Source organism: Rhea pennata, chromosome 7, assembly GCF_028389875.1.
Source record: "Rhea pennata isolate bPtePen1 chromosome 7, bPtePen1.pri, whole genome shotgun sequence".
NCBI lineage: Eukaryota > Metazoa > Chordata > Aves > Rheiformes > Rheidae > Rhea > Rhea pennata.
Genome location: NC_084669.1, coordinates 30,707,617 through 30,721,847, shown reverse-complemented (window position 1 = coordinate 30,721,847; position 14,231 = coordinate 30,707,617). Strand labels below are relative to the sequence as shown.

The 14,231-nt window shown below is 41.3% G+C and overlaps 1 protein-coding gene across 2 annotated transcripts in view; it reads left to right on the top strand.

The window, feature by feature from the left end:
- The first annotated feature begins 653 nt into the window (after window positions 1-653).
- The window catches only part of BMPR1A (bone morphogenetic protein receptor type 1A), an 81,308-nt gene continuing 67,730 nt past the window's right edge, over window positions 654-14,231 (top strand). For both annotated transcript variants that reach the window (XM_062580127.1, XM_062580124.1), the window contains exon 1: window positions 654-745. The gene's annotated coding sequence lies outside the window, so the exon portion shown is untranslated. The remainder of the gene's footprint in view (window positions 746-14,231) is intronic.

Below are 14,231 nucleotides of genomic sequence, written 5' to 3'. Positions count from 1 at the left end.
CCCGAGCGGGGCAGGGAGCCGAGCGGCAGGCGCGCTCAGGCAGCGGCAGCGGGCCGCGGCCTGCGCTGCCGCCAGGGAGGGACGAGGCGGGAGGAGGAGCGGGCCCGGTGAGTCCTCCCGGCCAGCTTTTTTTCCGGGGTGCCCCGCCAGCCCTCCCGCCCACGGCGCGCGGTGATGGAAGGGCGGAGGCGGCAGCCGCTCGCCGAGGGGGGCGGTGCTCGCCCCCCTCTCCCCCCCCAACGGCCGCTGCGCGCGCGAGGTGCGTGTGGGGGGGCGTCGCTCCACCACCAACGGCCGCCGCGCGCTCGCGGGGAGGGGGGGGGCGCCCGCCCCGCGCCAACGGTCGCCGCGCGCGCGAGGCTGGCGGGGGGGGGCGTCGCATCGCCCCAACGGCCGCCGCGTGCTCGGGGCGGGGGGGGCGCCCCGCGCCAACGGTCGCCGCGCGAGGCACCCCGGCGGCGGCCGTTGCTGCGCGCGCGCGCCCGCGGCCGGCGGCAGCAGTGATTGGAATGCGGCTGGCGCCCCGCCCCGCGCCGCTCCGCAGGGCCGCGCCGGGCGTTGGGAGCGCTGCGAGGGACGGAGCCTGCGCCGTGCCCCGGCCCACCCCCTCCCCTTCCCACGCACACCCCGCCTTCCCTCGACCGCCCGGAGCCGCCGGGAGCGGCCTGCGGAGCGGAGCGAAGCGGGGCGCGGCCCCCCTGCCCCTTGGCTCCCCGCCGAGGAGGATGAGGAGCCCCCGACACGGGTGAGTGCGGCCGCGGGGAGACGGGGGCGTCGGGGCTGTGGCGTGGAGCGCCGGCCGCGCCGGGACGCCCTTCCCTCGCCCGGCGGAGGGCTGCGGGCGCCGTCGGGGCTGTCCGGCGCCGCCGCTCCGGAGGGGCCCGCGCCCTGTGGCCGCCCCCGCTGGCCCGGGCGGCGCGCAGGCCGCGGTCCCCCGGCCCCCCTCGCCGTCCTGCCCCGCCGCGGCGCTGGGGGCGCTGCGCCGGCCCCGCCGCCCTTCCTCGCCGAGGCTGGGGTTGGGACTGGGCCGGGGCGGAGGCCGAGGGAGGCTCTGCGGCCCGACGAGCCGCTGCGCTGGTGCCGGTGCCGGCCGAGCCTCGGCGGGGCGGCTGGCGGCGCGATGTGGGGCCGGGGCCGCGGAGCCCCGCGGGGGCGGCGCTCCCCTCAGCCGGGGTGTGGGGGCTGAGGCGCGGCGCCTCCCGTTTGTGCGCGCCCGCGACCAAGTTGTGCGCCGCCTTTGTCAGTCTGGTACCGCTCGGTTACATAAAACAAGCCGTAGCGCTCTTCCTACAAGTAACGCCAACCGCTGAGTGTACCTTAAAAGTTTGACTTGGTCCGTTGATAGTAGAGGCCTTACTGCACAGCGGAGGCTGCGCTGTTGAGTTGCGACGTCTAGTGCCTCTCTATAACTGAGCACAAAAACTAGTGAAGAAGGTTAAAAGTTTGAACGGCGTTTTACCACCTTTTAGCTCTTTGAAAGGAAGAGTGAATTCAGCAGCAACGAATGGCCTTAAGCTGTGTTTCCACGCAAGTCATCTGTCAGTTTGTGTTGAGGTCGTATGGTGACTCTTTCCAATGCAGGTTGATTGCGTTTGTGACTTCTTTCGTTCTCTGTGAACAGGTAATTATTTAGTAAATTGTTTGCCAAGGTAGTTTCATTGCAGTTGTTCAGAATTGCATAGGAATGAAGAAACAGTTTGCAAATGAAACTCGTCTGTATCAAGAAAGTTGTCTGTTCTGCGGTAGAAACTATTACTGGATAAAATAGTATGTGAGAGTAATTTATAATCAGATGTTATTGCAGTCTATAGGCAATTAAAAAAAACATATTGTGGAATCTATAACATTGTTGGCATCTGTAAATTGTTGGGAATGTGTTTGTCCTTTGTTACTGTGCTTCTGTTCCTTTTCTAACCTTTTCTTATGTTGTTCAATGAATTTCTTTGTTACATGAGTGTGTGTATATCGTATATAAATGCGGACACATACGCCACAGTGGGCTTTGAGTTTTAGTCTAGGATTTTTGTTGAGGATCTTCTCATGTAGCCACAAGGTTCAACAGCTGGGTCCTATTGGCTGCTCACTTCTGTTAACTGTGAAAGTATGTGGCTGGATCTGAATCCTTTTTAAAATCATGAAGTAATCTAGGTTGGACGGGACCTCTGTGCATTATGTGGTCCAATTTCTTTTTGAAGCAGAAAAAAAAGACAGTTTGTAAATTGCAAGCCCAAAATATCATGTAACTTGGATTTCATTTATTAAAAGATGTGCTTAACGAAGTATTGTGCAGGTAGAGCTACCACGGTTTCCTGAAGCCAAATTATAGAACCTAGCTCCTCGTGTTTTTGATACTGCTTTTCAAATTCCTTGCAGTGAGGAATATGTGTCTTGTTGTAAGAATTAAAAATACTCAATATAGTTAAGTGTGTAAACAGTATACATGCTTATTTCTGGCTTCCAAAATTCAGGAATCGAGAATCTAAAGTGCAGGTAGCTTAACTTTATTTCTGGTTAATGCAGTTATTGAACAACTGCCTTATTTAAGTATTTGTTCTGATGTGGATTTTAATAGCAATGTCCAACTTCGGGACGATAAGATTTTGATCACATCTGGGATTAAATACTGTGCCTTTTTGGATATGCTGTAAACTAGGTCTGATAATTTTGCTTAAAATGGACAAGTGTTTACCACAGATGAGCATTGCTGTAGCATGAAATGTCATGGTGTACTATGCCAGTAAAAGCAAAAAGGATTTTGAAGAAGTGGTAGTTAGCTTTGTCTACTTCCTGGAGTGCTGAAAGGCTAGCAGTTGATGGATTGCTGGTTTTTTTGTTGGTTTGTTTGTTTTTTGTTTTTTGTTTTTTTAAGTTAGGTATGATGTTTATTGGTTCTCCAAGGAGCAAGGTACAGATTATGTAGTTATATAAAGTTTAAAAAAATGTAGGGAAGGACTTGCTAAATATTCACTATTTTTGTAATGACAAATTTGCGTAGGTTAGACTTGTATTTTAAAAGAAAAAGTGGTGTGAAAATAGTGATGTTAAACCACTGTGAACCAAGGGAATCACCCTTACATTGTGTATAGCTCAATGTAATGAAGAACTTACACAACTTTCTAAGGGATGATGAGGCACAAATATGTTACAGTAGATAAGAGTAACTGAATGGACATTGTCATAGGAGGGATCAAAAAGGAGATTTTAGTGCTTGCACGACTTTTGATATATCCAGACTTTCCAAGGGAAACAAACCTTTCTTCTCCAAAGCTCTTGAAAACAAAACAAATCGAAAGGGGGAGGGAGAAGCCTCCCTCTTTTGTTCGTGGCTGGTAACTTTTATGACAAGGACAATGTCTTACACATTGAGCTGCAAGGATGAATACAGCAACTTCTTTGGTAGGTTACTGAAAGGTGTAGATGGATAAATGAGACAAGAAAGTGTGTGAGGGGGTGCAGAACATATTAGAAGTGTGTATGCTTCTTCTGTGCTTATGTAAAGGGTCAGCTGAAGATCTGTCCTTTCTTTCATGGATATCTGGGAAAGCTCTAGATGCTTCTCAGTTCCTCAATAAAAAGAAGGCACATCTTCAGTGCTGGGGTCTTTTGTATAAGACACCAAGATAAGTGAAAAAAAAATAAATGACAGAAGGAACTTAGTAATTTAAAGGCATATCACTTCAAAGTTGGAGTATTTGGACACTCGTGGAGTATTTACAGCTTGTTTCAGTCATTAGTATTGCCAAAATGCAGAATATTGTGTTTGTGTGAGAGGGGGCAGAGTGCCTATGTGTCCGTGTGCTTGTCTACCTGACAGCAAACTTCTCCTTTAGCTGATAGAAATTCCATGCTTCAATTCTTTTTGTTAGATAATGCCTTTGCAGAATCTTCGTTCTGTTTCTCCTGCAGTTACTCTACCAAACTTGTTCTGATTATCCCTAGTCATGGTGATGTCATCGAGTTACAGTGCATTTTGTATGATGTTTAGTACTTTAAAGGGAAAGCAGAGGATTTCCTTTTGTCTGTTTTTTCCTGTAATCTCTTACAAGTTACAGTGAAGTCTGTGGAGTGACGGATACTTTCAGACATAATTAGAATAGTTTTACTTATTCTAAAAAATGTCTATAATTGAAAACAAATGCAAATGTTACCTGCTATATTGTATCCCTTTAAAAATAATACAGAAACTGGAATAGATGATCCTTGAAATAAAGAGCTGAAATTGTCACATAGTTTAATTGTACAGAAAACATTGTTTTAACATCCTGAATGCTTTTAATAAAGATATAAATGTAATTAGTCTGTGAGGGTTTCAGTCAGAAAAACATGCTCAGTGTTCTTTACTCTGGACATCTAATTGTCAAAAGCTTTAGTTTATACAATGCAAGCAAGTAATTGGCCTAACGCTGACCAGGAAATAAACTAGGGAACAAGTTGCCAGCTTTATGGCTCTAAGAAAACAAAACTAAAAATTACTGTGCTTGTCTTAAATTGAGAATTTCATCCTTCTGTAAGGAGAGTGAATTTTAGATTCCTTTCCTCTCTGTGTGAGGCTGTGTCCTGACTGATGAGGCAGTAATTTACAGCCTCCTTCTGGTCTAGTCTAGTATGAGGTAGAATATCCTAGTAAGTGTTGAAGATCTGAAAACCGGCATATATTGAAGTGCGTTGTAATAGGTTTATGACTGAAAATTTAGATCATGGTATTTTTGGTATTTTGAGAAGATAGAGAACTTTATTGTAGTGAAAGATGCATGAATTTCTGGTTATGACCCTGTTGTTTTAGTTATGCACAGTTGTTATGGTCAAACTTTTCAGATTTATAACACCTGTTATGAATTTGCTGTGATGTGTTGTAATAGGTGTCTTGTAGTTGCCCTCCTACTTAATTTGAGTTCTGTAGGTCTTGCTCAACTTTATTGTTTTTATGACAGTATGGTTAATAAATATCAGAGTTAATTCAAATAAGTACATGAAGTAGGAAAATAAATTCTAATTCATGGTTGTGATCATGTATCTGCAGTATATGAACTTTATCAAAGGAAAAGCAGCAGCAAAGATTTATTTATGGTCTAGTGTGTTATCAACTTAGAATTTTTCCAGTGGCATCTGTTACTAAACTGAAATTGATTGGCTTGATGGAGCTCTTTTCAAGAGAGTGTCAGTTAAGCCAGTTACTAATTCATTGGTGTTGGTGTTCATTATGGGAAAAGAAAGTGTTTTGATTAGCATGAAGGGTAGGTACTTAATTTAAATACTATAAAAGGCTCTGATTTGACAAAATCTGTGATTGGATGCATTTTAAAATGCATACCTGCAGTATATGGCTGAATACTCTGCAACTTTTTTCTCCTCCCAATTCTGTTTCCTCAAATAGAGAGGAAAATGCAGTGATTAATGTTACCTACTGGCTGTGCATTTAAAAAGGAAGAAAGTATTACTAATCTAGCTCAAGAGTATTGTAGTATAATTTGTTTCGTATGTTGTAACAGAGCTGCAGTGCTTTTTACAAAAATTTGAAGTCACTAATTCTCTTAGTTTATTCAGATAATTGCTTTACATGGTAACCTCAGTAAATTCCATCAGTATAAAATGTAGAAGCAGTTCTAGTAATTCTTTGTGCCTGTATTCTCTCAGTTCACAATCTATTTTTTTGAGACAATATTATCATGTTTTAGCTGATTTAAAAATATGTAAAAAATACAAACATGCAGTGGGGATAAGGCAGAAACTATCAAAGAATATCTCAAAAGTCATGGAGCAAAATACAGACCTGTTTCTCGGAGCTATTTCCTTTTTGCTATTGCAACTGTTGCAATAGTTCTTAATAGCACTAAATATTAACAACTCATTTAAAAAAAAAATTGTTCGTAGTACTTCAGACTTCCTCTGTTTGTGATGCAGGCACTGTCCCATGCTTCTGTGCAGTGATGCAGGTGATTTGAAACAGAAGCATGAACAGATGTTTTTTTCCTGGTAAATGATCCTTCCAACTTAATAGATGCTGGAAATAATAAATATTGTATCATCTTGCTGTCTCCTCCTCTGGCCAATAGAAGAACTTCAGGAGTAGTGTAAGAACAAGAGCGGGTTATAGCAGTAAGAGTAAACCTAAGTGACTGGGAAATAAGAATAAAGAAAAACAGAAAGCTGTGTGAAAGATGCTCTGTAGTACATATGGTAAATATAGTACATATTCTTTTATCAAAGAGAAGTTCAGCGTTTACATAACTGCTTGGATTTGGTATCGGAAATCCTGCTGTAGCTTTTCTAGGAAGAAACCTCACAGAACCAGACACTGACCTGGAAAGTTGAGAGTGAATTACAAGACAGGATTGGGATACTGTACAGGAAGCCACTGCCAGCTAATTAGGTATAGCCATTCCTCCTGGACTCAACACCCAAAATATGGAGTATCTTTAGTTAAGGCTCATGCAGGGATTTTAGCAATAGCCAAAAATCCAGGAGTAATACTAAGCATTAAGAGACAGTGCCATTGAAGATGAGTATTTGACAAGTTTTATTAGTAATTTTAATTGTATTACTTTTAAATACTTTTAAAACTTGTTTCAAATGTCTGCTTTCTTGGAGAGCAAACAAAAAATCTGTCAGAATAAAAAAGACTCCTACTGCTTTTATGATTTTATATATTGACTTTTTAAAAATTTTATCTTCTATATTTATTCAATACAATTTAACCTTTTAATAAAAATATTCTGTAAAAGATGTTACAGTAGCATTCTGAAATGTGTGCTACTCGTTAGGATTGAAAGTTGTACCGTTCCTCACACAGGAAGATTCAAATTCTTAATATAATCATAATTTTTAATATAATTATAATTCTTCTTTAGAACTCAGTGTGGATAGAAGTTTAAGACAGTATTGTTGATGCCCTAGTCTACTGCTTTGGTTAGATGAATGCAATTTTTTTGAACAATGCTAATGCCATTTAAACTTTATCAATGCTGCTTTTGCATGAATTGATTCTTTACTGAATTAATTTAAATTGACAGCCGTCCATACTGGTGTATGTTAATCTTAATGTGTTTTGAAATGCTCTCTTGGTACGCGGTGAGCTAAAACTCTTTTAAGCTCTCTACTATAGTTAATACAATTCTTTCTAAAAAGAATCAAAAACTGAACTATAGTTCTGCTCATAAGTTAGGGTGGAAGAACTATGGTGAAGTGTAGGGACAATCTCTTATAGCTGATTTTCTTTAGTTTCCTGCTCTGAAAATTTCGTGGAAGGAATGCAGTTAAGAGACTTGCCAATCTGAGTTAAACTAGGAATCGTGACATAAAACCTAACCCAGACAGGACAATTTTATTCAAACCTGAGCCTCTGTTGAACTGTCTGTTCTTGTTCCACCTCTGGCTCTACTTTGGTCTCCAACCTCTCTTCAGATTCACGAGTTTTCAAATGTAGAGATGTTTCTAATTTAGAAAATTATTTTGACAATGAACTAAAACAGAAAGGAGGGAACTAAACTGAGGAAGGTCAAAAAACAGATGGAAATAGAAAATCTGAAAACATCTAGTTAAAAAAAATCACCCTTGAAATAATGGAATTTAAATGCTGAAATTATACATCTGTTTGGCAGCTGTGCATTCCTAAGGCAGAGGTTCTGCAGCAGAAATGGCAATAGTAAACTGAGGAAAAAGTTTCAGATACTGTTGTATATATATTTACATCTCTTTGTAATACTTGATGTAATAGTCTTAGAAATTAGGGAGAAGGTGGGGAGGTGGAAGGAGGAGGTGGTAAGCTGATATGAGAATTTCCTTCTTAGTCCTTAAGCATCCGTAGCATTTATACTTGTTCACTGCAGTGAAGTTCTTTAATTCTTAGTTATTGGCTCTTTATCAGTGTCTTTTAATTTCAGCTGATCTAATTTAATAGGTGGGACTAAGTTACCAGAAAAAGAACCAAGTAAAAATATATGAAATGATGGTGCGTTAATAACAGAAGAAAGATACAAATGAACAAACCAGTCTCAGGTATTTTATTTCCAGCAGTGGCTGGTGTTACTGCTCCAGAGGATAGTGTAAAAAAGTCTGCAGCAAACAGCTGTGGGATTATACCACTCTGTGGCAGTTTCTTCCTAAATTCTAATAAGCAGAAGCTAGTTAAGACTAATGCCCATTAAATAGGTTCCTGTATAGCCAGAACATACTTCTATACAGTATCTTAGTACTTTAGAGAGTTCTAGTTTTAGTTTGAAAATGTCTTTAAAAGTTATTAAGCAAGATATAAAAATAGGTAATTTCTTGTTTATTTCTGTATTCTGTTTTCTTTGTACTGTTTTGCTAACCCTGGTATTTGTCTGAGTTATTAGTTGATATTGAAATCTACGTTTATTAGAGCAAGTCTTTGAGCAAATGTATTAGTTGATGTATGCTGGTGTAAACAGTGATTCAATTACTGTGTAAAAGCCTATGATGGTTTTTGCTCTTTAAAAAGATAATTAAGGTAACTTTTGCTTCAAAGAATTTTAGCCAAAATTTTGAAGTATAAGGTTACAGACAGTAACATAAATGTCTTGTTTTTCAGAATTGTTGAATATAGGTTTCAAAGCGTATCCATTTTTAAAAGTATGTGTTCACAACAAGATATTTTTACTATGAGTACTTGGAACAACTGAAGATAACTCTCTTCCAGGTGACTGTCAATGAGCAAAGAAACTCTGGGTGAATTGAAAATAGTTATAGTAGGGCCTTTGAGGATCTGAAGGTGCAGAAATAGGACTTGGGGTTGGAGGAGTGGAAGGGATCAGGTAAGAGGAAACTCAGGACAGGGAACAGCAATAGGAGGGGTTGGTAGGTTTGGAGTGAATGAGTCACAGAAATCTCTCTGCAATTGACAGGAGACACTGCCGATGCTTCCTGTACCTGAGCCCCACTCTAACAGACTTCCTTACTTGAGAGCAGGATATACCCACAACTGTTTATTTCCTCTGTCTGTATATAACTGCACCTCTTTCCCCTTTATCTATACTTGTTTTCATCTCAACAAGTAGTTATCTTTCCATTGTTGTCACTTATGATTTTTTTTTCCCTGTAGCACCTGTGGTTTAGTCACGATGTGAAATAAGGTTTCCAGCTGTTAAAGTTTAGCCAATCTGATGTTTTTCCTTAGCACAGGCGGAGTTTAGTACTTTTTTTTTTTTCCTGGCATTACTATAACATTATGGAAAAGACTGAAAACAAGCAGAAGGAATTAGAGGTCTGCATGCAGTTGCAGGCTGCAATCTCATGGGGATCACATAGTTGTCGTGGGATAGCCCATATGAGTGGAGTGCTGCAGCAGATGGATACTGGCCCTTTAGACAGGGCAGACTGGGAAGGTGAAGAGCAGAGTTGGCTTTTATGTCAGAGAGCAGTGGGAGTCCATGGAGCTCTGCTTTGGGGCAGATGAGAGCTTATGGGTCAGGGTTGGCAGGCAGACCAGGTGACACTGTAGTAGGTGTCTGATAGTGTTCTGTGATGAAATGACTGGCTTCGTGAATGAGCAGAGATCAGTGAATGGTGTTGAACTCTAGTGAGGCTTTGGAAGCTGTCTCCTGTAACATCCTCACAGGCAGACCGATAAAGTACAGAATAGCTAAGCAGATGGGGAGGTAGCTTGAAAACTGACTGAACTACTTTGGCTCAGTGGCCTGAAAACCATCTGGAGGCCAGTCAGTAGGAAAGGTGCCCCAGAGGTTGATATTAGGACCAGTACTGCTTCACATCCTCATTGCCTGATGGGACAGAGTGCACCCCCTCTCAGAGGGCTCTCAGAGTGACTCAGAGTGCACGTCAGCAAGTTTACTGATGATTTAAAAAAAAAAAAAAAGAAAAAAAAGGAGGAGTGATTGATACACTAAGTGGGTGAGCTGCTGTTCAGAGGGACCGCAACAGGCTGGAGGAATGGGCTGACAGGAATGCCGAGAAGTTCGACAAAGGGAAGTGCAAAGTCCTGCACCTGAAGAGGAATAACTCCATGCATCAGTACAGGCTGGGGGAAAGCAACTTTGCAGAAAGAGGCTTGGAGGTTCTGGTAGACAAGCTGAGCATGAGCCAGCAATGCGCTCGTGTAGCAAAGGAGGCCAGCAGCCTTCTGGGCTGCACTAGGAAGAGCGTTGCTAGCAAGTCAAGGTAGGTGATTCTTCCTCTTTCCTCGGCACTGATGAGGCTGCATCTGGAGTGCTGGGTCCAGTGCTGGACTCTCCAATACAAGAGAGCCATGGTGCTCTTGGAACAAGTCCAGTGAAGGGACGCTAAGATGATGAGGGGACTGCAGCATCTGTTCTATGAGAGACTAAGAGAGCTGAAACTGTTCAGCCTGGAGAAGATGCAGAGGGAATCTTATCAGTATGTGCAAATACTTGATGGTAGGATATAAAGAAGACTGAGCTAGGCTCTTCTCATTGGACATAAACAGAAATGCAGGAAATCGTGTTTATACATTATAAAAAAAAAAAAAAAAAACTTGGAACAAGTTGGCCAGCAAAGGTGAGGAGTCTCCATTGTAGGAGGTATTTAAAACACAACCTGATGTAGTCCTTGGCAATCTGCTCTAGCTGATCCTGCTTTGAGCATAGGGTTTGGACTTCGGGGTCTCCATAAATCCCTTTGAACCTAACCCATTCTGCGAGTCTGGTATGAGTTCATGTGTGTTGATATACTGAAGCCTTTTCTAATTTAGATAAAACCAGTATTTCTTTACATTCTTTCTTCCCTATGTACATGGCTTTTCTTTATTTCCTTCTGAATTTCTCTGTCAGAATATTACCTTTCAGCTCGTCCTCTCATTCTTTATTTTTTCTTCTCTATTCTCACATCATTTGCAAGACTTTGTTTTGTTTAGTGTTGAATGAGTGATAGACACATGTCTCCAATCTTCAGGCTTTTACAGCATATGAGCCACCCCACCCCCCAGCTATTGCTACATTAACTTAGTTTGGCACTTGTCATACCCCTCTGAGGTGATTCAGGTCACTAACACAGCAAACAACTAACTCAGCCAGAAAAAGCATTGATAAATCTCTCCTGGGTTAGCAAGTTAATATGGCTTACAGAAAGACATCATAAAGAGCTGGTGGAAGAGGAGGCAGGTTGGATCCATGCAGCTGCGAGACGGGAAGGAGGAGAGAGAAAGTAACTATTACATCTACCTAGCTGTTTGCAGAACTGTACCTAAATGTATTGGAGACTTCATCAAACAAATGGTATGTGATATTTTTAATAGAAGGAAACTCAGTTTTGAAGCAACTCTACCAAGTGCTTTTTAGATGGGAGTAGGTGGGGTTGAGGAAAGGCATTACTCTTGCTAGGTTACTGTTGAACTAGTTGGAAACTCTGTCCTTTGTATCAGCTTTGTCACTTGTTCTGGTTTATCAAATAGTTGAGCTGTTAGCATAAAAATAATTCTCTCCTGTCCCTGGTCAGGAGAGTCACTGGATTTCAGCATTTTGGCACTCTCCTCTCTCTAATGTGCTGGTTAATGTGACAGAATGTGTCATCTAATCTTCACCCCTTGTTGTGTTTTACAATCTGCTAACTATCTTTTGTCTACTTCAGAGTATTAGCAAATGGTGGAGTATATGCAGTTTTGTCAGATAAATCACCAGAATCAAGAGTGTTAAGGAAAATCAATATGAATTTGCTGCCTACTAGCTTTCCTATTTTAAATCTGTTGTGACAGAGAAAGTGAGGATGGCAAACGTGATGTTAGTTATAAGAAAAGTGGTAATTCTGAGTGTTACAGGCAAACAAGTTCTGTACTAGGCCAATCGGTATAATAAAATATAAAGTATGCATATGTATATGAATGTGTGTGTATATACACACAGGGGAAATTTGATGCAGCTTTTGTAAGCAGAGGTAATGCCTTGCACTTGTTAGTGCTTTGAAGGAACAACAGATTTATGGGTAACAATAATCCAGTTTATACACTAATCTTGGATTTATAAAATATTTGCATGTCACCTAAAAAAAATTAAACACTTGCTGAGAAGGGGAAACTATCATGTGCTAATAATGGAATAAAATAAAGGAAGGAAAAACTAGGAAGAAATGGACAGTTATCACAGCAGCAGACGGGTGCTAACAGCCTCCTTGGGAGCAAGTGACAGGGACTTGTGAAAAATACATTTGTGTATTTGGAAATGATTTGGAAAGGGGACCGGGTAACAAGATGAAGAAAAGTGTAGATGATAGAGGTATTGTAGACTAGATCTAGCAGTAGTGAATGTCTGGCTGATTAAAATACCAGATGAGATCCACTAAATGCAATTTAATTTAATTCAAACAGAGGAAAACCAGTAATATGTTCTAAAGTAGCTGTTAGTACTTCAGGATATCTTGGGTAGTTTTCTGAACCATTTTTTGCTGTGAAACACCAACTTTAGATGCCACTGTCTGCTTATCCTGATTTTTTTTCGTTCCCTTTCACCCTCTTCGCTTTGGCTGTACATTTCCTTTGTCCGCTTTGTATCAGCACTAGTAATTGTGGCCAGATGGAAGATTGGACTTGTTTTCAAATATGGCTGAAAACTAACTCTCCAAAAATTTTTGTGTTCAGCTGCTTCAGCTCACCATGAGACCAGGTGAGAGGGGCAGCATTTCCCCTCTGATGATTAATTGCAGTCTTAAATACTGAAGTTTAAGCCACTCTTGAAGCCATGTTCTATATAGCAATTAAGGATTTTTTAAAAAAAATATGATTATGCAGCTGTGCAAATTCATTATATATGAGCATGTCTACTATGTAATTCTGTTCACCTAATTTCAGTAAATTTACAGTAAACTTTAGTGTGCTTTTTATTTGTTTTGGGTTTTTTTGGTTTTTTTTTTTTTGAACACATGCTCATTTTATCAGGTGTGGTACTTGGAATTCTTGAGTCAGGGAAAGAGAAACAACTGAGAGGAAAACGTATCTATCAAAACTTGCTTTAAACTAAGAAATAAGCAGGAAACAGTTTCTTACAATATAAGAGATGACAGATGGTAGGTTTAAAGCAGGTATAGTAAAATGTGGTACTTTTCACAGTGAATACTTCTATTGCAAAGTTAATTTCAGAATATGTGTCTTGAGGCCAGAGGTATCATACAAGTTTGGGATAATACAAAGTCTTTCTTTAATGGCAGTAGGATGGTGATTTGTATCCAGTTTTAGGTTAGGAAGTCCTTAGATCACTGGCTTCTGGAGGGAGTAAGGGTATGCTGGGAAAGATTCTGTTCTTCCTTTCTTCTAGCAAGATTCTGTTCTTCCGTTCTTCTACCATCTGGTGCTAGCCAGTGTCATAAACAGAATAGTCAGCTAAATGTCTGGTGTAATTCAGTATGCTAATTCTTATGCCTCTTACCATGCTAAGAAATGCACCCAGGCAGGTCAGCTCCTCTATGTGTTGTGTTTTTTTTTGTTGTTGTTGTTGTTGTTTTTTGTTTTTCGTTTTTTTTAATATTGCACTGGTTTGTAGCTGCCTTTGTTTACACATTATCCATTTGGTTTGGCTTAATGATAGTGCCATCAAGCATCAAGTGTTTTTAGTGTCTACTTTTTTCCTGACCTTTCTCTGTTCAGATACTTTATTTTGCTTAGTGTGGGAAGACTGATAATGTAATCTCCAAAGGGTAGCAGTAATATAGCCAGATAGACTATCACTGATGTCTGTAATGAAAAATCTGCTAGATGAATAGCTAACTAGCAGATTAAGCAGGCAGCTTAATTTTTAGATAAGCCTGGCAGCTAACTGCATCAGAAGGGCCACTTCCACTGCCTTTTCAAACCACCCATGTGCATGCCTAGCCTGTCGTTTACACCAGTATTGGTAGTCTTCTAATGCTGAAGAAAGTTAATCTGACAGAAAATTGATGTCTTTTTTCTTTTGCGCCCCCCCCCCCAATCCTTTGACTTTACTTTTTGCCAATCTAGCTACCATTGTGGAGGGCAGACCAAGCACCTATATTGGCCTTAAGAACAAGAATGCTGCTTCCCCAACTGCAGCTTAGTGATCATGTAATATTCTAGCCTGTGGACAAAGCTGCAGTTTCTGTGTTTTGGAACTTCTTTTTTCCAATAGTTTGAACAATAGTGCTACTTATAACTATGTGTAGTTAGTATCCCCCTCAAAGAAGAAAGGGAGATGAGCAAAAACTCTTTATTGTCCCATCTTCTAGTTTCTTTTTCCTTTTCCCTTTGTTCATTTACTTTTTTTTTAATAGTTTTGTTCAGTGATTGTCTGTGATGT